Source organism: Apteryx mantelli, chromosome 2 (assembly GCF_036417845.1).
Source record: "Apteryx mantelli isolate bAptMan1 chromosome 2, bAptMan1.hap1, whole genome shotgun sequence".
NCBI classification, from domain to species: domain Eukaryota; kingdom Metazoa; phylum Chordata; class Aves; order Apterygiformes; family Apterygidae; genus Apteryx; species Apteryx mantelli.
Genome location: NC_089979.1, coordinates 80,957,031 through 80,982,613, shown reverse-complemented (window position 1 = coordinate 80,982,613; position 25,583 = coordinate 80,957,031). Strand labels below are relative to the sequence as shown.

Genomic DNA, 25,583 nt, shown 5'->3' with positions numbered 1-25,583 from the left:
ATCTTTCTAATAGTGGCCATATATATAAAATGTACTTGTCTTTGGATTGGAAAAGTGAGATGTTTTCAGCTATGGATCTAAAATCAATTTACAAAAGAGAGTAGATAATATCTAGCCTCATTTTTGTGAAAGTGCAGTTCTGTGAAAGAATGAGTTTACTAGAAGTTTACTGGTAGAGATAGAGATGGGTACCCTGTTTTTTAGTCTAATGACCAGCTATATTGTCTCACCTAACCAACTGGATCTTAAGCAGCTGGAGGGAACGATTATCTGTTACTAAGTGTTTGTGCAAAGCATAGCAAAGCAGAGTTCTTGGACCTGTTTGTCATGTACTTGAACTAACAATACGATTGTGTATTAAGTGTGTATTACCTGACTATTAATGATTCTGATTCTGATTATTGGTTTTAATTGAGAAGCTTCCCATGCAGGTGTTGAAGAAATGTATGGACAAACTAGGGACATCACACAACTGGCAAAGAAAAGCAGTGAGGACTTGGGAAAGTTGCTAAAGCTGAGGTGATGGCATAGCAATTCTGAATATGCAAAGGAAGCTACAAAGATGGAAGAAATAATCTCTTCTGCCTTGTCAGCAGAAAGGATGAAAGACAGTGGGCTTTAGTTTCAGCCTGTGTGTTGTAGGTCACATTTCTTAAAGAAAGGCTCCAGAGCACTGAAAGGTTAGGAAATCCCCAGCACTGAAAGTTTTTAAGAATAGACATGAATTATTAGGAATTATTTAGGATATGTAGGAACAGATGGTTGTATGAGCTGACTTCACACATTTCCATCCAGCACTGTTTTCTATATAAGCCTTGGGCTGGGGCTAAAGCTTTTCCTCCACACAGCTTTTCTAGCACACAGAGTCAGTGTGGAGCAATTGCTGGGAGCTAAACTGTGTGATTCTCCAAAAGACGTTTCTCTGGCTCTATGTCTTCTGGTCCCAAATCCTACTTTTTTCTGCACTAGAGAACAGACGCAGAGCAGTGAGAGCTCATGGAAGTAATTTCTGTCAGGAGGAATACCCTTTTCTATTTATTTCTAACATCAGAGGTCTGAACAGTCTAGAAGAACATGTGTCTAAAAACCACCTAATTTTAAAGTGTAGGTTCTTGGTGAAATGCTTTTATTGTGCTGGCATGCACATGCCAGACACTACCTGCAGCAGAATTGGAATCTTTTGATTAATTGATATAGCTCCAAGTTCCTTCTGGAGGATGGGGGAGCAGGGCTCTGCTCAGCTGTGATTTATTTATTCTCAGTACTGTAACAGCATAGCAAGAGCTGAGAATGTACTAAAACACCAAGACTTTTGAAACCTTTTTTTAAAAAAGTAGACCTTGTCCAGTCCCTCACCCTGCACCAATAGAGTTAAAGAAGCAATGCATGTCGGATTAAAGATGATGGAACCATAAAAATATCCACTGATAAAAAAGAGTAACCTCTGTGAAAAATATTACAATGGCTTTTCATCATTTTCAAGAGAAATTGTTTGGGTGGTATTTTCCATATGGAGAAATGGGGAGATTAAAGATTTAACTTAATCCTTTCAGATGACAATTCACTTTTCATTTCCCATTAAAAATCACTGGATTCTGTTTTCCTGCATGTGATTGTAGGAGTTTTTAATATTCACAGCTATTACAGTTCTTGAGCCTTAAGTTTTTCTGTCCTGTAAGGGTTTGTTTTTTTTTTTTTCCCCACAAGATATATTCTATTGAATAACACTTTCTTCTCATTAGAAAGAAAAAAGTAGTGGAAAGCTTATATTTTATGTCTATAGTACGTATAAATCAGTGAGATTGTTAGTTATCTTTCCATGTTTTTTAAATATATTTTCCACCCAAAATAAAGCTTGCTATTATTCCACATACTTGCTATTTCTACAATCAGTGTTAAAATTATTCTGCATGTATCTGTATATCTTTAATCATACATTTCTATAAGGAAAATGACCCACAGTTCCCTGGGCATCACTAACACATGTCCCTGACAGACAGGCCCAGGTACCCAGAAAGACTTGTCTGATATCATCACACTCAAAAAAACAGCTGTTTCTCTATTTTCCTCTTTGTTTTTTGTTTTTCTGTGGGGAAGTGGTGTAATTGGGAATGTAAAGTTCCTCTGAGAATCCAGCTTTTTGCTGACATGGTAGAGTCATTTGTCTATAAAATTTATTTCACTGTTGTATCTTAACCATTGGAATCGCTCACAAAAGTACTTTAAAAAAGTTCTGATAGGATGCATAGTAGGAACAGCAAAGTAGTACAGTGAAGTGCCTTGCCACTTCTACACAATGTAATCATCTGGACTACATGTATGCACTCTCTCTTTCTGGGTTTACATGTTTGTGTGATGAATTACAAATAGTCAGAGCAATGAATCTTCAATGGACCTAGAGAGGAAATTTAGTCCTCTAGTTTCCGGCCTCTGAGGAATATGACACCAGTGAGCTATTCCAGCATTACAGGTGAAGTGAGGGAAAGCATTGGGTGGGATGGAAACCCAGGCAGTGAACGCTGCCGTGTTTCTAGGTTGAGCCCTGGAGTAGATGCTGATGTAGCTCTGGAGTGGGGAGAAACTAGCAGCAGCGAAGAGATGTGAGGAAGCAGTGGCTGGTGCTGGCAGGAAAAGGAGAAGGGGAAGAAAGTGGGGTGAAGCTTTTTCTGTAAAGGTTGGGAATCTTTATATGAATGTTGTCCAAACACTTTCTCTGAGACAAGATTAACTATAGATAAACTATTCCTATGAAGTGCATTTTTGTAATAAGTGTGTATATATACATACATGTATACTGACATTCCTACACTGCAATGCAAAAAAATGTCATTCCTAGTAACTGGTAAATGCATGGGAGAGGGGCATAATGTATGTTAAATTTCGATCATAAGTACTGTGAGCTAGAAGATATATTTCTAGTGTTTTAAGATGAAAACATATCATCCAAACATATTATAAAATGCTCTTGACATTTAAGTTTAGATGTGTTAGTAGGTAGACAGCATGAGTCATATCTGTCAGGTTTTTCAGTGTAATTGTATCAATTTTTGCTGTAGCTTTTTGCTACTGATCTAGAAATTCACCCTTCAGGGAACTTAAGATCCATCTCAGCATTTTGTCTTTTTTTACATTTTTATCATAAATACCATCATGCTCAGGGATCAAATGCAAACTCTTATGCAACAGATAAAAGTTAGAATATTTATCACAAATGGTGTGCTAAAAAAACTAACCTGAATTCCAGTGAAACTAAACCATTCAAGCTGTCGTTTACATTACAACACCTAAGTACCATATTGCAGACTGGTGATCAACTATTAGAACAGACTTCATCAGAGAAAGGAGATTTCTTTGGATCACAGGCTATTGCTAATGTAAGTGGTACATATCCTTAAGTAGGGTATATTACCTTCATTAAAGTCAGTGAAGCTATGCTGACTTTCTTCAGCTGAGTATATAGCCTTATATGGCTCTCGTGTTCCCATGGGGAGTTTTAAAGCAAGATTCTTGTGGAACAAAAGCTTGGACATCTAGCAAAGAAACACTGCTGTTGTCTGAGCCAGTGAAAGCTGCATTATGCTTTTCTGGATGAGCATTTTGTTCTTATATTTGCTGAATGGAGCTAAAACCCTATTATCTAGCTGACTCAAGGGCCCTTTGAAATATTCAGGCCATTACAGTTCATTTTAAGCAAAATATGTTTCTATTTGAGTTTCAAAATGGGAAAGGAACACTATATCCAAATTTTGAGTAATCTGATGTTTAGATAATCAAAGCTAGTATAACTGAGATTAGCATGTATATCCGAGTTGTGTTTGGTTTGTTTTCTTGCTTGTTTCTTAAAAAAACATTGCACTGAATTATTTCTCTCATCTTTTGGATTGTTGATCAATATAGAGCAGTCATGATTTTCCAGTTCTCTGTTCCCTTGTGACAGGACAACAAAGTATTGCATCCTCTTCATTACATTTCCTTCACTGACAATCTGCTTTAAACAGTCAAAATATCACAGACCAGTCTGGTATGGATTGGAGGCAAAAGGGACTGAAAGACAGAATTTGATGATTTTTCTTCTGGCATTCTATATTTCAGTGATGTAGCATCTCTCCATGTTTTTTCATATAATAATCTGGTAACAGTTTTTCCAAGGCAACTGTTCTCCTCAGTAGTTTATGCTAAAAGTGTTAAATAAAAGCCAATATCATAAACTAATATCATAAAAGCTTAATAATTCTAAAAAATGTTGCTTATATAAATGTAATTTTTTAATGTGATTTTCTACTAAATGTAAATATTTCGATGGTTTTTAATTTGCTTAATTTGATGAAATTTCACCTAAAAATATGAGCGCTTTCACATAATTGTAATTTTAATTATGTATCTCCCTCTGCCAGCAAGTTACAATATAAGAAAATACATTTTGTTGAAAGTTAGTCACATTTGTTTAGGATTACAAATGGGTGAAGTTTCCTTGATAGTAAAAACATATAATTCTCACTAGTTCTGAGTAATGCAAAACATGCTGCTGTTTCAACTCAAAATTTATATGTACACTTATGTACATACAGGGAACAGTTTTACCTAGGTTCGGGCTTTACAGTTCTCACTGAGATTTATCCCTCCAGACTCACCAGGAACCAATCTTGCCTACATGATTCTTGCCTCTCACCTTTCCTGCCTTCTACAATAGCATTGCCAGTGGGGACACGCTGCAACTATTTTCAGAGCAGGTATGAGGAAATGAGACAGCCTGGCCAGCAGCCAAATTCTTGTCAGAGATGCCTAAATCGCAGGCAACAACCATGGCTTTCTGGGTTGCACCATCTGCTCTCAGATGTCACCTCTGCTGTGAATTCCCAGAGAAAGCCCCCCAAACCCCTCCTGACCTTGCTGAGGGCAGCATCCTCCTGGATCCCATATGCAAGGTCAAGCTTTTATCACATTGTCCACAGTCACTGCTAGGTCCTGCCTCCAAAGTTACCTCCTTTCTTCTCACCTTGGCACTGCCACGGGAAATATTGTGAAACAATTGTTTTCGTAAAATACACTGAGATTGAGCTTCATTTGGTCTTCTGAAATATGCTTTGCAGAGTAATCCTAGACTGACAATTAAGAGAATTAAATACTGTGAAACACAAAAATGTAGAAAAAAGATGTCAAGCAAGATTTGAGAGGTGTCCTCTGCTCTCCCACCTTAGAAGTTTGTTTTGTGCTTAATCACTTTAGTCTTCCTTAGTTTTTTCTCACAGGAGGTAAAACCTATTCTCTTTTGGCACATTTTTGAGAGTTTTTGAAGTCCAAATAATGGTTCTATGTCTAGATGTCACTAATTGTCTCTGAAGAGTACTAATCATATGTCTTTGATTAGAACAGTAACATTCACAGACATGAAAGAACTGGGATGGGAAGCAGGAGGCATCTGAAATGGTCTAGGACTAGTCAGCCCTAATACATTTAAAGGTGCCCCTCTCCCCAGCTCCAGTCAGTGGAAACTGCATGGTTACTTCTGAAGATAAAATGTATGAATTAATGAAAAAAATTGCTTTTTAAAATTCATATTTTTCTTTCTTAAACCTATCATTTCACTTACTGCACAGTTTTACTGGAGCCAACACATGTAAGACTTTCTCTTTTATTTCAATTAATAAACCTATCATAAGGACATAAAAGATTGCTGGTCAGGAAAAGGCCACATGCCTCAGTAAGACTCTGTCCTTTAGATTTATTTTAACCTCACCTCTCTGCTTTGTAACTATATCATTTAACCCCTTTGTCTATAAAAACGTCTTGGTTGGCTCTTAAACACATTTATTTTGTTTGCCATCTTATTTCATATGTTGCCAAGTAACTAAGACCACTGAAGCTAAGTAGGTGACCTCAAAGTCTTCCCTTCTCCAAAGGGAATAAATTTAACCTCCTTTCCCCCCCCGCCCCCCCCAGAAGAACAAATGCTTTGAAAACCCAAACTCTTCTTTGGGTGCTTTCTCTTGCATATTCTCCAGAGCAGTAATATCTTTGGGATGGAAATAAAATCAAATTTGCCGAAAGACAATAAGTAGCTCTTCCTTTGCATGAAATATCTCTCTGTCTGCCAGTTTGTCTTTTTATTTCTAGCTGTCTGCTTACCTCATTTGCTGTTTTGATTTGTGATCTTTTTCAGCCACCTTTTCTTTTTCAGCTTCGGATGGCTTTAGGGATTTTTTTTCCCCCCCCCATTAAACTTTAAATCATGGTCGGTGAAGTATATGACATTTCATCAATTATATGTTCTCTGTTCAGGGTCATTGCTAATTTCAGAGCAAAAAGGTAGAGTTTTGGTTTTTAAATGTAATTATTGAGGCTGAGAAGAAAAGTATATGCAAGACTATCAAACTGTTGCTCATACTTTATCATTAACCTGAAGTAAAAGCTTTGGATAGTGCTGTGAAGTTTGGTTAAAAGCAAGGAGAAGAGAAGGCATGAGAGTATGCTTGTTATGGTTCACCCCTTGAGAAGGGTCCTGGGATCATTGGTTTCAATCCTTTTAGTGATCATAGGCACTTGTGGGACCCCTTTACCTTGAGGAAAAGAGCCCTCTCGGGATTGCACAGAAAGTAGGCAGCAAGCTGAATTAATTGTTCTGGATCCCAGTAGTTATTTATGCCATAAGAAAGGGGCCAAGGATGCAAAAGGGGGATGTGGCTGATGGGAAGAAGGTGTCTGAATTGTGCCAGGGACATCATCCAGCCATGACTGCTCACTTGGCCAGAGAGCACAAGGAGATGCCTGCAAGCACCTGCTATGTAGTAGGTGCAGAAGATCCAATGTGGCCCCAGCACTCACGGCCTGCTGTGTGTGCTTCAGCTGCTCTGTGTGTCCTGGAGGTCCCATCACAGCAATGAAGAGGTGCCAGATCCTGTGCCTCTCCACTGATGCTGAAAGACACCGAGTGGCCATCCTAGTCAGTACAGCTGGGTAGCGTTGCTGTGAGGCAACCTTGCGGCGGCTGTTTTGTCGTCTCCTGCTCATCCTGTCTGATGGTCTTGGATTCCAGTCCGGGTGGCACTATTTTTATAGCTTTCAAAAAACACACCATTTTTCACTCGATGCTACTGATCTCAGTCTTCAAAAACATCTAGCAACACAAGATGGCTTACCTGACTGAAATGGACATCCCAGATTGCCTGCCCCCCACTTTAGCTAACTAATACTCTTTGACATTTTTCCAAACTTTCCGGTGAGAGTGGGCAGTTATTGCATATGGAACATTTAAGGTCAGTTTTTGAAAGATGTTTTTGCTGATGGCAGTTGAATTCAGAGTTACATAAAGATGGAAATCAAGTGAAAATAAAGTAACTATAAGAGAAGATTCTCTTTACTACCTCTATTTATTTGTTTTCGTATTTGTGAGAGCTTCTTTCATGCTCTAATACAATTAAAGCTATCATTAATAATTACAGTTAGAAATGTGGCTTAGTGAATAAATACATTTTGGGCCTCAAAGTGATTACTTTGATGTGAATATAAAATAGATGTCAAATGTGATGCTTTTCAAATGAAAATGTGTGTTTTCACCACTTTCTTGCTGAGGTTACAGTTTTTAAATTAATTTCAGAAATTCATAGTTATGGAAAGGAAAATAAAATTTTCTCTAGTGCTTTCTACCCTTATAAGCATGTATGGATGATGTGTGCTAGTGGGAAAGATGCTTAAAAATGTTGAAAATAAAAGACATGACCCAAGGTCCAATAAATTGAAAGGAAAATCATTACTTACTAAACGTCATATATCTGATTTTCTTTGTGCTGCTTCACTCTCTCACACCTCTAACTCATCAGAAAACATAGAATATTATCAGCTAAATCAGGGAAACAGTAAATTGCATCTCTTCTGTGTCCTGTGTTTTGTCCTGTTCTTTTTATCACCTATACCTAGTCTCTTCTGGCCAAAGGATAAGTGAACTGGTGACCAACATGAAAAAAAAAAATTGTTGGAGGGCTCGGGGCATACAGAGTATCTGAAATTACTGTTAACTTTTTTTTTTTTTTTTTTTTAACTGACTAGATTTCAAGTTTAAACATATTTACTTGTCTGGATATTTGAAGCCTAAGGTCTCAGTTGCTCAAGACTTTGCAATGTAACACTGTAACACGTCTCTTTGGTATGCTAATTGTTTCCTTCCAGCTGTTACAAGAGCAGCTGTTGTACATTGTATGCACGAAGCAGCAGCAAGGGTGAGGCCCTTCTCATTATCTTCTACTGACGTTTCTGCCACCTCCAAGCCTAAGGTTCATTTTTGAGGCCCCAGTGTAACCTGTTAACTACAGATGCAAGAAAAGAAATTTGGGTAAGCATAAAAGTTACCCTTCACAAGCTTTTCTGTGACACATGCCAAACAATTTGATGGTATGACACAACTTCGCTTTGATATGAAAAGTAAAGAGGCAATAATTTGTTTATTTGGATTTATACTGTGCCAACAAGCTTTCTATGGCTATGTGTATACTACAGCTATAGGCTGCCCTTGAGCATAGCCTCCATTACAGTAATCCAAGCCAGACTGACCCATACATTGCTTTACCACAATCCCCTATGTCACCTGTAGATTCTGTTGCATCCACACTGCACACCAGCTAGGACCATGTTACGGATGGCCAGGATCCCACTGTTCCCTGATGTGGGCCAAAGCAGTCCCTTCTCACATTCATGCTGCAACACACTAACCCAATGACCTCTCCTATCAGCCTGTATCAGTAGCATGGCTCAACCCTGCTCACTGATTTTGCTGTCTCCTCGTTCATTTAGTTCTCCTTTTCTTGAGTTGAGGTAAGGGAAAAGAAAGCACCTGAGGCTGGCCAAGGAACCAACATATTCCCTAGGGTGAGAAAGACAGTAGTTGGTTGGGTATATCTCCTTCCGCGAAAATATGTGATTGTTCTAGGAGGTAGCTGTTTGGGAAGGTGACACTCTGGGTGACCCTGCTTGAGCAGGGAGGTTGGACTAGGTGATCTCTAAAGCTCCCTTCTAACCTCAACCATTCTGTGATTTTGTGATTCTGTGAATATATCTTACTGCTTTTAGTACAAGTCAACAGTGGTAACTGAGAACCATGTGGTGTGGCTCAAAAGTCCATACAGGCACACCATCTATGGTAGTGTACCAGCACTGAGATGCAGCACGGCTCCCTGCTGAATTTTCAAACATCTTGAGGGTGTTTTTGGAAAGTACTGGTCTGAGGTTTCTGTCTTCTTGTAGCTAAACAGAAGAGGTAGTTTTGGAAAGTTTATCTCATAACTTCAAAGGCCCAGCAGAGGCACCGCATAGACATGCCTTTGGCAAGCAGTAAAATGTACAAAAAAAGGCCCATTTAAGGATGGCCTGTTTTTTGATATCTTCTCTCAGTCCTGCTAGAATTCCTTCTGCTTTCCATTACCAGTAGAAATTTATTGGGGGGATTATTCTACATCCATGTCTGAATGTACTTTTGAAAGTAAACATTACGAACAGTTATGAATGACTGTATATATACCAGAGCTGTAAATGTCCAATACTAATACAAATGTGGAAAAAGACAAGTTTTACACTGATATCCAAAGGCTTGGGTTATTTTAGATTAAGGTAGTGAGAAAATTAATTCCACAGTATGCATCATAACTTGAGTTCCTTCCAACTTGTGTTACAAGACAGATCTCAAATTAGCATAATAACAGATCATATAACTGTTTTTACAGGAATGCAGTGATATAATGGATCACAGATATGGTGGTATTTCAGTTATATTAAGTAGAATTAAACTCTTGATAGCAATGATTAAGAAATGCTTTTTGCTCATAGAGAATCTTTCATCCCCAAATTTGAAAGCACTCCAACAAGCCTGGAAATATTGTTATCCTTTTTCTAAAGAATAAGGAAATTATACATACAAAGGTTAAGTGACTTATCTAGGAGATTAGAGGTAACGTTGACAATAGAATCTGTGTCTTCAAGTAGCTCTGCCTAACTGGGTTTTGAGTGACTACACAAATTGCAATTCCAGAAAAGTTTTGCTTAGGGAATGACTCCTATTCCCAAGTGATTCTGGAAGGCTTCAGCCCTTTATATGGATCAAGCCAAGAGCTGCAACAATCTGCCAGTTCTAATCATTTCAGTCGTAAGCAAGATCAGCTGTATCACTCTCAGTACACTGAAGCAGCTCAAATCAGACTGTGCAAGAATTATTCCGTAAAGTCATGAGCCACACAGATTTAAGGGATGTAATGTTAAATAATTCATGTTCAAGTTAAACCCCTAGAATTCTTACTCCACCTCATTGGTTGCTCTAGGTACTATACTGCCCATCTGTCTGTAGTAGGGCAGAGTACTACAATGTTTTGTACTAGTGTGCCCCATTCACTTCCACAAGACAGGATCAGAGCTACTGAACTGTGAAGTATAATCTTGGTATTAATAGCTAGAAGAAATCCTTCTTACTTCAAAAGATTGGGAGACCCAACAAGGTTGTTGCATGAAGTTCTGCTCTATACAATGCCCTGAAGCTAAAAGGAGCCACAGTATACATCATCATGACAGGAATAACTAATACTGTTGTTCCCTAAAAGGTATTGGTTTACTTTGTTAACTGACATACTCAGCAAGTAGTTTATCTCTTTCAGTGGTGAGGGTGACTACCTACAAATCAGTGTAAATTTCTGAAAATGTATCTGTTGGAGGGTATTTTGCTGATATGCTCTTGAAGTATATTCAAATCGTTATCTCCAGTTCGCGGATCATTTGCAGAATATGCTCCTTCTGCCACGTGTGAACAATGATGAAGGTGCAAGGTGTTGCCTCTGCTTCTTAATGGAAATTTCAGCTTTAAGTCATATAAGCAGTGTGCTTTTTTAGGACAGTTTTCAGCAAAACCCTATCACAGACTTTGCAACAGTTATCCTATTATTTGTGAATAAATATTCTTATAATCTCATATGTCATGATGATCATAAGTTAGGGTGTATTTTTGTGAAATCATTATTACAACTTGTGTTAATTTTCCTTTTCGACCTGTTGACATGCATTATTTTTGTGCATGATTTCATATTTATTACACAACATACTCTGTATTTAGTAAATGTTTTGTTCAACTGATAAGTAAGCACATGAACAGACAGAACCAATATTGTACTTTTGTCTGCAGAATAGTCATCTAGAGTTCACTCCTGGATATTCTTTGACTGCTTTCATAAAGACGAAGACTGAGTGACAGAGGTGACTTATCTTGACAAGGGATACTGCTGCTTTGCAGAGGACCACAAGAAGGAAAAACAACATAAGAGAATCAAGAGAGAAGATTCGATTTACTTTTTGTTGTACATACAGTGCATCTGAAATGATATTTTTCCTTTGAAGGCTGTTTCTGCACTGCCACAGCCACAGAACTGACAATGAGGTATAATTTATCCACAAGAGGAATGCCAGGCTCAGCATTTCAAAGAGAAATTTAATTAAGTGTTAAGTAACAATAACTGTGCTAGTCACTCATCTGTTTTACCATTCAGTATATTATACATAATCTTATATTTATGCATTCTATACTTAGTATCTAGTCTTTATATATTTTATCCTGTCTCCTTGTCCTTCCTACTTGTCTCTCTTTTTTCAGATTGCAAGCAGTTTGGGACAGATATTTTGTCTGTCTGTGTTCTGGGTGAGACTGCAGAGTAAGGCAAAATATAACCACCACTGTATTGGCTAGTCCCTTAGTCTACAGGTGATCACACAGTAGTCAGTAGGTCCTTTCAGGAAAGTGAGGTCCAATCTGTGTGAAAGAGAGTAATTCTATATATAAATTACACGTATAATGGTCACTGATTTCTATTGTCTTAATTTCCAAGCAGACTTTGTACACGTTAATCTGTATTCTGCGATCCTACTTCTCTTGTATGAAACTTTGAGTGAGCCTCTTCTTTCAATAGTTAGAGTAAGGTCTCACTAAGTAGTGGTAAGAAAGAAAAAAGAAATATTTTCTTTCTTAGACTTTTGAGTCCTTCTCTTCATTATCTGAACAAAAGGGGAAAAATACTTCTGGTATTAAAAAAAAAAGAAAAAGTTTGAGTTAAATTACATTATAATTTAAATTTTAAGGTAATTTATAGATAGTGGATAAAACTACATAATCTGATGAATTAATTTGGAGCCTAGGAATGTAAGGTACCAATATGAAATTTTACAAGTGATACTAATTTGCATTTATTTTTTAGAAACTTTCTCCCTGAGCATAAAAGGTAAACTCAGGTCCACCTAGCACCCAAAATGGAAATAGTTTTAATTATGTGTATGATGCAGAAGAATCAATCAAGCAACAGAGAAATTGCAATATGACTAAGTTCAAATAGGCCAGACAGCGACAGAATAAGGAATGTAATTTTTTTTCCTTCTCTAGCTACTATACATAAATAAGATGGAGATTAAAAAGTAATTAGGAGAAATATATTGAATTTGTATTGCAAATGGATGACAGGGTTTGGGCTTTTTTTTCCTGTACTCTGGAAAGCACAGGGGACTGATATATATTTGCTGGTAGGCGCAGGAGGTAGCTCAGCTGCAATGCATTGATCTGCGTACCACAGGTTACAATTGTTTGTAATTATGCATTTTATTCTGAAAGCATGGCTCATTGTACTTTGGCAGACTGAGATGCACATTTGAGATTTGCTAGAAGCAAATGTGCTCTACCGTATACAATATGTATGCAAATAAGCAACAATTTTATGTGTGGAAAAACATCACACACCTCTAAAACTAGCTTATTGTTTGCCTTGCCTTATTCTTGACTAACATTCTATATCCTAAACAGATAAAATCTGGCACTTACCGTCACAGTTTTTACAACTGTGAGGTGAAAGCAGGGCCTTAAGTTTAAGCTTTCTCGATTGATAGACCAAATTTTCCTAAAGTGTCTATTACGTTACTGTATGTACAAAATAGCCCAACTCTACTGCTTCTGCCTCTAGTTGCCTTCTGCACTCATAACAAAATTATTTTTATACATAGTTTAGTACATATAAGTATAATTTAGCAGAATATCATAGTCATATGCCTGACTGTGTAAATGGCTTCAAGGGACTTATGACTATTTGTAATAGCTATTATTTGCTGCACAGCTTTTTGCTTTCAGGCCCAGGAATGGCAATGGGCTCTGTGCATTATCATATTTCCCATTCTTTCCCATTTTAAAATGTGGTCATTAGAGATTCCAGGCCACATTATGACCATCTATACTATGGATTTTCCCCCCTTGCTAAAATCCTTTTGGAAAAGTACATTGTCTTTCATCAAGAGTATTGAAGAGAGCAAGGCAAAGGGAAAAACATGAAAAGAACTATTTTGCATGCTTATTGGCTTCCATTTAGAAAAATGTGGAAAATAGTTCCTTTGCAGTTTCTTCTGCGATGTAGTTATGAACAAGTACAAGATGACACAATTTAACCATACTTGCCTCAGAAGAAAACGTCTTTCAGAAAGAAGTGAGTCTATGTAGTGAAAAATTAGTAAACTGAAAGTTCACAGAGAATTTACTAAAGGAAAAAAACAGCAAACATTATAATTGAACTGGTAACAAAGTTCACGTGCTCATTTATATGAAAGACCCAAATTTGGAGAAGCTGCAATATCCTGTTTAAAAAGCAGCAATATGATGCATTATGCCACCATTGTAACATCAGCTTGGCCTACAGAAAACAGATCACCAACAGTTATAGGATGCAGAAATCTTCTGAAGGTTTCTAATTAAAATGTATTAATCTTTTTATTTAGAGAATTCTAGTGTCAAAGACCTTGGGAAGAGAGAGATTGCAACAAACTTATAAAATCTGCTGTTAGAAGGAGAGACAATCCTGTATAGATAACAATTTTAATGTTAAAATATTAACACATTATTGAATATGATCATTGTAATGTTTGAAAATAAAAGGATTGGTCTAGGGATTACAACATTAACGATAATATTTTAGAACTGATTCCTTTGCTAGCATCTGATAGAAGAAAATTATCTGTCATTTTCCATGTCATGAAAGACTATGAAACGCCCAGAAATGGGGCAAATTCCTGCTAAAAGAAAGGTTAAACTAAGTGCAAAGGTTGATCAGTCTACAGTACAGGAACTAATTTTCTATTCTAATGTCTTTCTTGATTGTAATGCTTTGTAACAGCCAAGTGCCAATAATAGGTTCCTTGGAGTTCTTCTTTAGAATAGAAGAGGTCCAAATTTTGTATTTCACCGGCACAATGAAGTATATGGACTGGTTTGGGTCTATTAACCTCCAAATTAGGCTTTTTCACATGGAAATAGTAAGCAGATAGTTATATACTCTTAATAATCTAATGTTTTGCTGGGTTTGAGAGGAATATGTAAATAAAGTCAGTAGATAAAAAAGACAGAAAATTTTAAAACAAAAGCATTAAGAAATAATAATGTAAATTAGAAGATACTGTGGAATTTGTGAATGTGTAGTATCTTTTTAACAGATCCTCTTGTACAAAGTGTCTCTCTTCATTTTAATCTAAATCTATTTGTCTTTTGTTGGATGGCTATAGAGAGAATTTAAAATTGAGTTTATGACTATCAAAACAGTTCTTAGTACATTTTCAAAAAGTTAGTGGTGCTGGCAAAAAAAAAAGGGGGGGGGGGTTCATGAAACAGCGAAATAAATACCTACAGTGAAAACTCTTAAGGGGCTAGTTCTCATTCAACAGAATTTGGCTGCTCCAGAGGAGACTGATATGGATCAAAAAGCTATTTAAGTCAACCAGAAGATTTCTAGTGACTCGATGGGAATTAAGTCAGGCTATGAGAAGTCAAACAAGTTAATATGTATGTCTTGATATGTGCCGCAGACTCGTAGCAAAGTCTCCAGAAGTCTCTACCATTGAAGTAAAACAGAAAATCAGCTATGTTTGTTTAATGCAAGATTTGTACTATAGTTTGTGAAAGCCAGATTAATTAGTTTTTGGTGCTTGGTACAGCAAAGAATCCCAGTTTTCTCAGAAATAAGTAGATAAAAACCTTTCTACTGCACTATGGAGACAAGGGCATATTTAAGTAGTAAAATTGTGACTGCGGATTGCTTCTTTTATTTATTTTATAAGCACAAGGTATTACATTTTAGCACTGGTAGAGCGCCCAAATGTGGCCATTATGATTAGGCTCAATTATGTCACCATGGGGCAGTTAACTGCTCATGGGTGGTGGCAGACTGAGGGCGGTGAAAGCCTGGCAAGCTACAAGAGGTTTCATGGTTGTCTTAGATCCAGGTCCTCCTTACCCCCCGCAGGAGTCCTGTCCCCTTGGGCCTCTCCACCGCATGTCTTGATGCCTTGTCAGTACTGGCAGGGTGCTCGTGGGCTTAATGAGGTGAAAACTCAGGGTTATGGGGAGGCTGGCCTTGGCCAGTGTAAGCCACTCATGAAACTGTGCCCTAAGTAAAAATTAGGGAATAAAATAGAGGCAAAAGATTATCTGAGACCTTCAAGGAGAGAGCAATTTCAATTATGTGAATTGAACACTGTGTGGGACCTCTAAGGGCAGGAATAACTCCTAGAGGAAGATAGACATAAGGTGTCGCTACGCAAAAGAGTAGTTTAATCTGATTCCTGTCACATTACTTGCCCTATAAATAAAAATAATTGTCCTTATGAGACAGAACAGTTATGTGGTTATGGTTATGCTGATAGGGTGCAGCTGGGAGAAATGCTGTGGAGAAAAGCCTAAACAGTGCCTAGGCCAAGTTTTTTCCTCAGCCATGCTGAGTTATGAACTGCTTTCCAGAAATGCCAGGCATTAAGGCAAAGCCCAGCTGAGAACTATCACTGTCAAGGCAACTCATTGACAGATTCTTATAAGGTGTGTAATCCATAGTATATAGGCTGTGTGGAATCCTTCACAGTAATGTATAGAACATCCCTGTGCTATGTCAGACATATGCCTTTATCTTCTGGGTGATCTTAATCTCTTTTGTGTATCTTCAGGTGAATTCTTTGCTGTACTCTGCAGCTGTGTGAGCAATTATTTTTACTTTGGCTGCATAATTGCTCAGTTCTTTTTCTTACATTATCCAGCACTGTGAATTTAATTACTCCTGGTCTTGAAGTAATTTCTGATTTATCCTGTTAGCTTTGCTCCAGGGTGGTCCCTCATGAGTTTAGAAGTGCAAGGGTTCAACTGTCTCAATAGTGTCATTTTAATGTAAAGCCATATCAAGCAATTCAGTAGTACTGGCTGTGCTTGACTATAGAACACAGGCGCATATTTTAAGGATAATGTTAATTCAAGACTTATTGTTGCTGTGTGAGGGAGTTCTTTGTTTCTCCTTTGTTTGACTGAGTTCAGAGGATTTTTTTTTTTTAAGCAGGAAACAAAACATGCAAATCAAGTTGCTACTCAGTATTCATTCCAGGAAAAAATGAGGCAGTGAACTGGGTTGAATAGGAAAGGGGCAAGCATGTGTTACGTGTGTGCTGGGAGACTAGAAGAACATTCCCCCAAGACAATGTGAATTCCTAGTTTTTGAGCAACTCAACGTAGCAATTGTGCACTGACCTTGTGATGGTCTGCTCTGTAGGGCAGAAATATATATTTTTTTCATTCACATTATTCTTAGGAGCCCTCTTTTTTATCCTCTCAAAGGGAAGCATCTCTAGGCTAAATTTATTTTAGTTGTTAGGGAGAGGACTATGTATCCAGGATGAGCGGCGTTTTGCCAAACACAAGAAATAGTAAAATTGTTCTAAAAAAATAGGATACTTAAAGAGGATTGGATCTTGTCTGATGTTCTTTCTCTCTTTCACTCTCTCACTTTCTCTCTCTATCACTTTTGACTAAGTCTGGAGCTTTAAGCTTTCTTCCATTATCACACAAACTAGAAACATGAAAGAACAAATCTCTTCTATAGTTGCATGACTACGGGAGCTGGGTGATCAAGAATAAAATAGCCAGTAACTAGTGTAACAAGTATAAAGAATCTCACAGTAAAATGATAAAGGTTGCTAGTCCTCACCCCTGTGGGGTGGGCACTGGAGCATCGTAAGCTCAGGCTTCCCATGGACTCCCAGGATGATGTGGGTTTGACCGGAATTTCAGATTCCACCCCAGATTGACATCCTGTTCTGTTGCTTGTGGTTACCTAAGCAGCCTGTGAGTCTTTGTTTCATGAAGCATGAAACTCCATTTGTAAGCGTTAAAGTCCAAAGGGAAAAAGTGAAAGGTAACTTAAAATGCTGTGTGTAGTCTAGTGGAAAAAAACACCTGTGCAGCAATTTTTTAATGAAATTATTTTTGATTAGACCAGGACTATGCAGTGCATGCCATGCACTTTTCTATCAAGCCAGCAAAACAGCTTTAAAAAGGTTCTTAAAGTTAATATCCTCATCTGGGCATAACTAAAGTTTTTTTTTTGTTTTTTTTTAAATTGCACAGAAGCAAGACTATAGTTAATATAGGTTTGGAGTTAAAAATACCTCATGTGAATCTTGAAAATACAGATTTTTCTTCTCTCTCTGCTTTCTCTCTTTTAACTGTTTGAAATCCTATGTAGCTGAAAGGAATCTCATTTGTCATGGTTCTCTGGAGGAGATTACGGAGGGAGAGCAGGCAAATGAGACATGAACATAAGCATTTGTCTTACGGAGTTTCCAAGTTCTAGTGTTAAGCTGGAGTTTCCAAGTTCTAGTGTTATCTCTGAGGGTGGCTTCCTTTCTGGTCTTAAGCATGTCTAGCTTTAGCCGTTTATACAGTTATATCCCTGAAGTCATTTGCTCATGTAATTTCTATCCTTTACTAGAAATTGCAATATATGGGGATCCCTCAAAATGAAGTCCAGTGCCAGTTTCCTAAGTTTAAAAATTTATCTTCATTGTCTGACTCTTTTTTTTTTTTTTTTGGTAACAGACACAATGCTACCCTTGCCTTCAAACGCAGAGTTTAACTGTGTCCACAGACGGTTGAGGGGACTAAGGTGGTCATTGCTAGCCTGTTTCTTCAAGCTCCTGGTATGGTTTTCAACCAGACAAAGGAAAACAAGCTAGAGGTTTTTAAGTCTGGACCCTTCCTAGTTTGGTTAATTTCACCATCATGTGTTGCTACAGCCAAAGTCACAATTTAGGGACTAGCTTCATAAAATTGTCACAATTTTGTTCCACCATATGCCCAGGCTAGAACTGGTAGGGAAAAAAAAAAAGCTGGTGTGTTCAGAAAGCTGGTTAAAAAACTGCAACCAATTTCCTGCCTGTTACAGAAAATGTTAGGAGATTGATAGGAGGCTTCAAGGGTGTGGAGAAAGCAATGTCCATCTCCACATCCATATATGGCACAGTCTCTCCGCTTTTCTCAGCATAGTCCCTGACTGTACTGCAGATTTTATTCATATCCTCTGACAAAGCAGCATAAAGGAAGGTTTCTCACACCACTGCCCTGGATACAGTTTATGTATGGTTTTATTTATATATGATGGCTATACGCTAACATTATATGCAGAGTTAAATCACGCCATTTCAAAAACCAGTTAATTATTTGTACCATCTTTCCTGCAAATCCATCCCAGTTAGATGAATAGCCTTAAGGGGATTTCTTTCTTTTTTTCGCTCTTCCAGAAATGAAACTTTGGAAATATAATTGCACACAGTAATTACAAACAAGTGTGCTACAAAAAAACAAAAAGACATTGCAGAAGTGTGAAGTCAGGAAGTGCCTTCACAGAAAGCTGGAGATATACAAATCTCCTATAAGACAAAGCCTTATTGCATACCTTGTTCCCAGTTTAGCTATTCAAATGCTTAAATACTGGAAGTACACTTCTCTGTGCTCTTCTGTCTCCTTGTTTCCTTCAGTCACAAAGATGATGCTTTGGGATGCATCTCTCGTCAGAGAGAGAATCCAGCTTTTCTTTTGCTTTGGGTCTCAAATGAGACACCAGTGGCTACAGATCAAAGAAAGAGATTATTACTAACAGTGAACAAATGAAATCTAGAGAATATAAATAATTGGTCTTTCGCTATTGATGTTTTCTGAATATGCCATATTTTCTTAATAACGTGATAACTTTTTTGACAAAGATGTATCTTGAACAAATAGAGGATTTTAGATATTATCTCACACTCGGTATATTCTTTCTCATGCTGCTCTTGTTATTATCATTAGTTTTCACACAACTTTCAAATATTGATTTGCAACTAATGGTGAAAAAAGAATAACTATCAGGTGGCTTCACTTGAGAGAAAACAAACAAACAAACAAAAACAGGGAGTGTTAAACTGGTTATTACTTAACTTCTCCAGTTAATTGGAAGATGTTAAAATTCACATCAGTTGGTTCTTGAAATATATGTGAAAGTGTTACCAAGAGGGTGTAAATATTTGATATTTGATTTTCCCGAAAGTGGTTAGATTAGAAACTGCAAAGTTGTGTGTGCTTTGAGTAAAAATATAAGATATTTGACTAGGTATCTGGAACATGGGGAGTCTGAAACCTGAAATGAAAATTAATTCCATCGTTAGAAATCAAGATTCAAGACAAAAGATGTAATCTTTGGTTTTTCATGATTTGGTATAATCCATAATCTCAGTTTCACCCTCATCTTCCTTCAGGATCTTTTTATTTGAAAAAAAAAAAAAAATCCCACAAAATGACCTGTAAAATAACTGGTAATCTTCCTGTTCTTTAAAATCCTTTCTTATAAAGTTTTTTGTTTTGTTTTCCAGACACCCTTCATGTACAATTTTTGTTTTTTTCTAAAATAAAGTCTAACACAGGAAGACAGAAAGAAATCAAATGACATAGAAACGTAGAGTAAAAACATGCTTTTATAATCTTATGGCTGATAAGAATATATACAAAATGCCAAGTATATGCATACATTGTAATTTTCTGTGTAGGGGTACCTCTTTCAGACAAATGTTTGGATTGTATGAACAGTTATAGATCCATTGGTTTAGTTTATCTGCATTAGTTTGGCTTACCCAGATGGCAAGGTGAAGCTCATGTAGTACGCAGTATATTTTGAGCAGAGACAGAACGAACTGGGAGTGGAAGACTGGTCTCGCTTTCCTTGGTAAAGCTCCAAAAACAACCTCACAGAAGACTTTTACCTGCTATACCTATCTGAAATTCATTATTTTCTTGCATTCTTACTTCTTACCTTCTGCATTCTTACTTCTATTACTAAAACTTTAACAACGTAAAATTGTATAAAATCTTATTTACTGTGTTTTTAAGGAATCCTTACTCATTCTCTGCATAAATGAATAAACTGCATTCAAGCTTGTGTTTAATAATATCACATTTTAGTAAAACTATAACAACTTAAATAGCTAAAAATAGAAAATATGGTGGAGTTTAAGGACTAATTTTCAATTTAAACAACAATCTATAATGCCTTTATAGTGCAATCTACATTTTATTATCTCATATTTTTACACAGCAAAGTGTTTCTTTTTTTTTCCCCCACTCTTTCATAAGCGCAGTTATTAAAAGCCTTTGGCAGAGCATTGTGTAGAACTTAAGTACATCCATTTCAATCAGAAGAGTATGCAAACTTGAGAAAAAAAGCTAAAAATGTGGGTTGACACTATAATACTGTTTCATACCTTGAGACACTCTTGGCATACTGAAACAAGTTTGAGACAGATTTTCGGCTTCTGCTCTGAAGAAAAAACATACTGATCCTCAAATGAATTTTAGAGAAATATATGATTAGAATCAACAGTATACTAAGTTCTGAGCATTTTTAAGGTAAAGGAGAGCCCTCACCATAATGCTTTATAACCAAAGCTCTGGAGCTTTACTAGAAATCTGTGTGTCCCATTTATCAAGCCTCCTGAAATCATAAAAATAAAGTAACCTATCCACCAAACTGGGCTTAATGTCCACATTTATTACCAGTCATGGTTGAATAATATACTGGTTCTGCATTTCCATTTTCATTTCTCTGTGACAAAAAAAGTAAATTGCACCAGTTTTCTTTGCCACCTAAATATTTTTTGTCAAAAAAAGCCCTCCACCCCCCAATAAAATTAGATTTTATAGTAAATTATATATTAGAAGAAAAGATTCCTCTAATAAATAATAAGTTCTACTGCTATAAAAACTTTTTTTTCTTTTTTTCCCAAGAAAAACTTCAGTCAAAAGGTAGAAAATTGAAAGAAAGAAAACTCAGGAGATGTCCAGAATATATGGGCGTATATGTGCAGTCATATATGGTATTTTAAAAGTGGATACATACACATCCTTGTACAGTACTGTAAGACATACATATTCAGAAGTATTGTTTCCATCTGTTTAAAAGAATGTAGTAAGGACTTTAAGAAAAACATATTTTACCAGCGGTATTTTATCATGCCCAAAGGAAAAAAAACATTAAAAATTAGCTTGCACACAACCTTTAACTTGTTCCCCTATTGGACTCAGGATAAAATACATCTGTGTTATGAAATACATAGCTTAGCATAGGAGATCTGATAAGTGATAGGGAAAACATTTTTGATAAAATCTGAACATCTTACAATCTATTTTGATTTCAGAGATAAGAGAAGATTAAAACCATGTACTTAATATGAAGATGAAACTATTAGAAGCATCCAACATTATTCTTAAGCACATTTCAGTGCACTTATTTATAACTACATGTCTAAAAGCACATTCACAAGACCAGTATAAGAACATCTTTGTACAAGTATCACTTGCTTTCCACTGCTCAGATGAGTGCAAACACAGGCTATTTTTACAGCTGTGAGTGGAGTAGACAATTACATCTATCTATAAAGCTATCAAATATAACATGCCAGATATGGATATTTCATGAGCTTCTGAAAGCCTCTTTCATTGGACTCAAATTTTCACTTTGGGGTGATATTGTGTGAAGGGATTGCATCCTTCTTACCTGCTAGCTTCTGAGGAAGAGTGATGAAATCTTGGCCTGTTTTGGTTGAATTTTGCCTCAGAAATCAAGAGAATTCAAATTTCACCAGGACTTCTGTCTAGTCTCTTTGAGAACATGCCAAAACCGTGAATGTTATAGGTCTATTATATCTTCAGATCTAATAGACACAACTCATACTTCAAGTGACACCAGTGAAATTCATCGTCAATCCAAGCTCATTGATTTTGTGCATGTTCCCATCCTTTATAGGCTTTATATACTATACTCAACATATAAAGAAAAAATACACGGCTAAATCTTCTAGAGTCAACATATTCTTAACAGAAATGTAATTGTATATCTATAAAAATATTAAATACTTTGCTGAAATCATTACTGTGAAAAATGAAAATGATAAACACTTATGTGATTCTTTTTTTCAGCCAGTGCTCATTAATTATCATTAATAGAAATTGTGTGCACACTAAGAATAGTGAATAAATCCCTAAGCAAGGTAATGGCAGCAGAGCTTAACTAATAAAAGCTTTTTTAAGTGAAAACTGGAGGGAAATTAGTGCTGCATAGCATGGTTATTAAAAGAATGTTGAAAAAAATATCTGTATATTTTTCCACACATTTAGTAAGGCAATAAAATAATAATGATAAATTGAAGCATAGTTTTGTCTTTCAAATGGAGCACTCTTCAAGTAGCAATAAACTCTTCTTGAAGCTAAACAAGTATAGTTTAAATAAGAGTGAACTATGAGTCTAAACAGCAGCAGTAATCTGCTGCAGTGATCTCAGCAGCAGGAGAAAGTCAGACTCAGATGGTGGAATAATTTCCTTCTCTAGTCTCTTCTTTAGGAACATTTTTTTTCCTTTATGCAACAGTTGCTTTGGTAATCAAGACTTCAGGAGGTTTGTGGGAGACATCTCTTCCTGTCACCCTTGATTTTCCCTTCACTTTTCAAAAAGAAGACAAAGAAAAAAAAATAGGAAAGAAATAGAATCATAAGCCTTTTGCTTTTCTTATGACACGGGTTACTAATTTGCTGATTCTCTGCCTGTATCCATTGTAGTAACTTTATTATTAGCATGAAGGATGTTCATATTTGGTGACATTTCCAAGGTCTGATCTGGAGCATATACAGTTTCTGTTCGTAGACCTGTTTATTGTAAAACTTCCAGAAAAATGAAATTGATGATTTACAGTACTACGAGATGTGATTCCTAATTCATTTTGGTGGCACAGATGTGTAAATCCCACTGCGCATCAGTAGGATCCTTGTTTCTAAGTCATGTAAAGACATTGGAAAATATACATGTGACAGGCAAATCCTGACAGAGAACAAATATAAAAAATAAAAATTTGCCCAATGTTGTATACCAGCATTTGGGACCAGATTTTTCAACAGCAACAACTGTGCTCTTAAAAACTGTGGCTGTAAGTCACATGAGATCCACTTACCACTTCTCACTGGGAAAATGCAGTCGTGGCCAATGTGCTGTAACAGGGGTGTGGGCAGAGGGGGCTCCCTTGGTGCTCCTGTGAGAGAGGGCAAGTGAATGCAGCTTGTCTTCTCACAAAATTGTCACTGCACCTTTGCAAGAACACAATTAATAATTTTATAAGTTTTTTTTTTTTTCGCCCACCACACACCAGGGAGAAGTGCAGCTGTTTTAGCCCAGACTTACAAATCTCCTGCAGTATGAAAACTATTCACTTTCTAGATTTCAGAGAGGGATTAATGCCTGTGACTGTTCAGTGCATTCCAGTGAAAACTATTACATACCCAAGCAGTATCTTGTTCTGCAGGTCATTAGAGCTTCTTTTGTGGTGGTTGGTATCTGTGTAGCACTCAGAGGTTTGTTTACATGTAATGTTTGTGCCACTTTAACTGCATCAGCTTGAAGCCAGTACGGTTAAAAATGATAAAAGCTCTAGAGTGGATGTAGGTGAATTGGTATGCAAACATTTCTACTGGAATAGCTCATTCACATTTGATTATTGTGGTAGAAAAACTTTATAGTAATATAGCAGGATCCACTTTCCTATGTGTACTGACTGCATTATTGTAGTTAAAAAAAATCACACTCAACTAAATAATTTCATAAGAGTGAAAACAAATATAGACCTGTCCCTTAACAAAAAGCATGGCAAACAAAAAGTTAGCAAGCTTTCTTGCTATGCTGTCTTTACTACTTTTTTGCTTGGAATCTAACACCATTCTGTTGTAATCCTGAGCATGCTGTGATTCACTATATCTGCATTTTTGTGCATTTTGGAATAAACAGGTGAGAATGCAACCTGCTGAGTTGGTTCCAGGTGGCTATGTTGTTTGCAGTTATATCTGGACTAATGATCTGTGTTGGTGGGGTAGAGAATGTATCTAGGGGGATTCTGCTTCTTCTCCAATCTCAAGCAATCAGAGAATAGTGGCCATAAACTGTCTCCAAGATGCAAGTGGTAATTCCACTTGCAAATGCAGTATTTTGGGGAATTATAGGTAGCTGTACAAGATTCATGTAAGTATTAGAGCTGAGCCAAGAGGAAGGTGGGAGGCATTTATACTGTATCTAAACTGCGAGTCGTGCGGGTGCCCTGGTGTGCCAAAGGACTGTGGTCCCATCACCAACCACATCTAGGCCTGTCTGGAGCAAGTCCAGCTTTCTTCTGGCCTGTGCCTTTAGGCTCCCTTATAATGGAAAGCCGAACATGGAAGGGGGGGAAGGGCTTGGGGTATGGCTAGACCTTGCTCTAACACGGAGTCAGGGCCTGCACTCAGTTTCCACAAGGTAGGTATAAATTTGGTGGCCCAGGATGCAATAAAATGTCCAAACTCTGCATCTCGGTAGTCACAGTTCCACATAGTTCCATTGCTGGTGCACAGTTTCGAAAGCCCTAATGTTGGAGATGAATCCCTTCCAAGCGAGACCGTATACTTGGGGAAAATTATACCTACTCAGTTCCACTGTTTGCTACCTTGCTATGTCAGTGCTGTTGCCATTTTATTAATAGATCAGGATTAAAAAGTAAAATTTAGTTTTAAATTTATACTGCAAACAATAGCCTGTGAATAAGGTTGTCAAACTGTTTCTGGGCATATGTTTTTAACTAAGAGTAGATACTACCTGAAGAAGCATGTCAAGTTTCCCCAACCTCATTTGAAAACTTAATTCTGCTTGGATTTGGATCTTGCCAAAGCTGGTTTTTCTGCAGTAATAATAACACGGAGATATCACAGATGAGTACTACTTTTTTTTTTCTTATTCTTAAGCATTCCCATTAATCATTCAGTTCCCTAGTTGCATGAATATTTAGCAACTTGAAGCATTTTTTTAAGAGACTGACATGTCTGAAAACCATTATAACGTTAACTTTCTAACAGTAATGATGTGCAAGAAGAAGACTGTTTGTGACAAGAAGATGAACATTCATGGCAAGTTCTCCTTGAAGAACAACACCACTGACAGAGCAAATTTCTCTGCCCTTTTCTGGTATTTGGCATACATGTTGCTTTCACTTTTTGTCATAGCCAGGTGTCAACCATTTGGCTGCCTCCCAGCTTCTGCTAGCAGTTTTCTGTATTTGTATGTCAGTTCCTCAGCAAAATTTCCTGGATGCTTAACTCCTCATCAGAGAGGAGGAAAAAAGGTATATAAGTCGCAAATAACCCAGGTCCTACTTTAGATAGGAAAAGAAGCTGAAGGCAAGATTAA

General features: G+C 37.0%; 1 long non-coding RNA gene across 1 annotated transcript in view; it reads left to right on the top strand.

Annotated features, from left to right (window-relative positions):
• Nucleotides 1-25,583, top strand: part of LOC106482915 (uncharacterized) — a 115,767-nt gene that overhangs the window by 33,919 nt on the left and 56,265 nt on the right. The window lies entirely within an intron of this gene.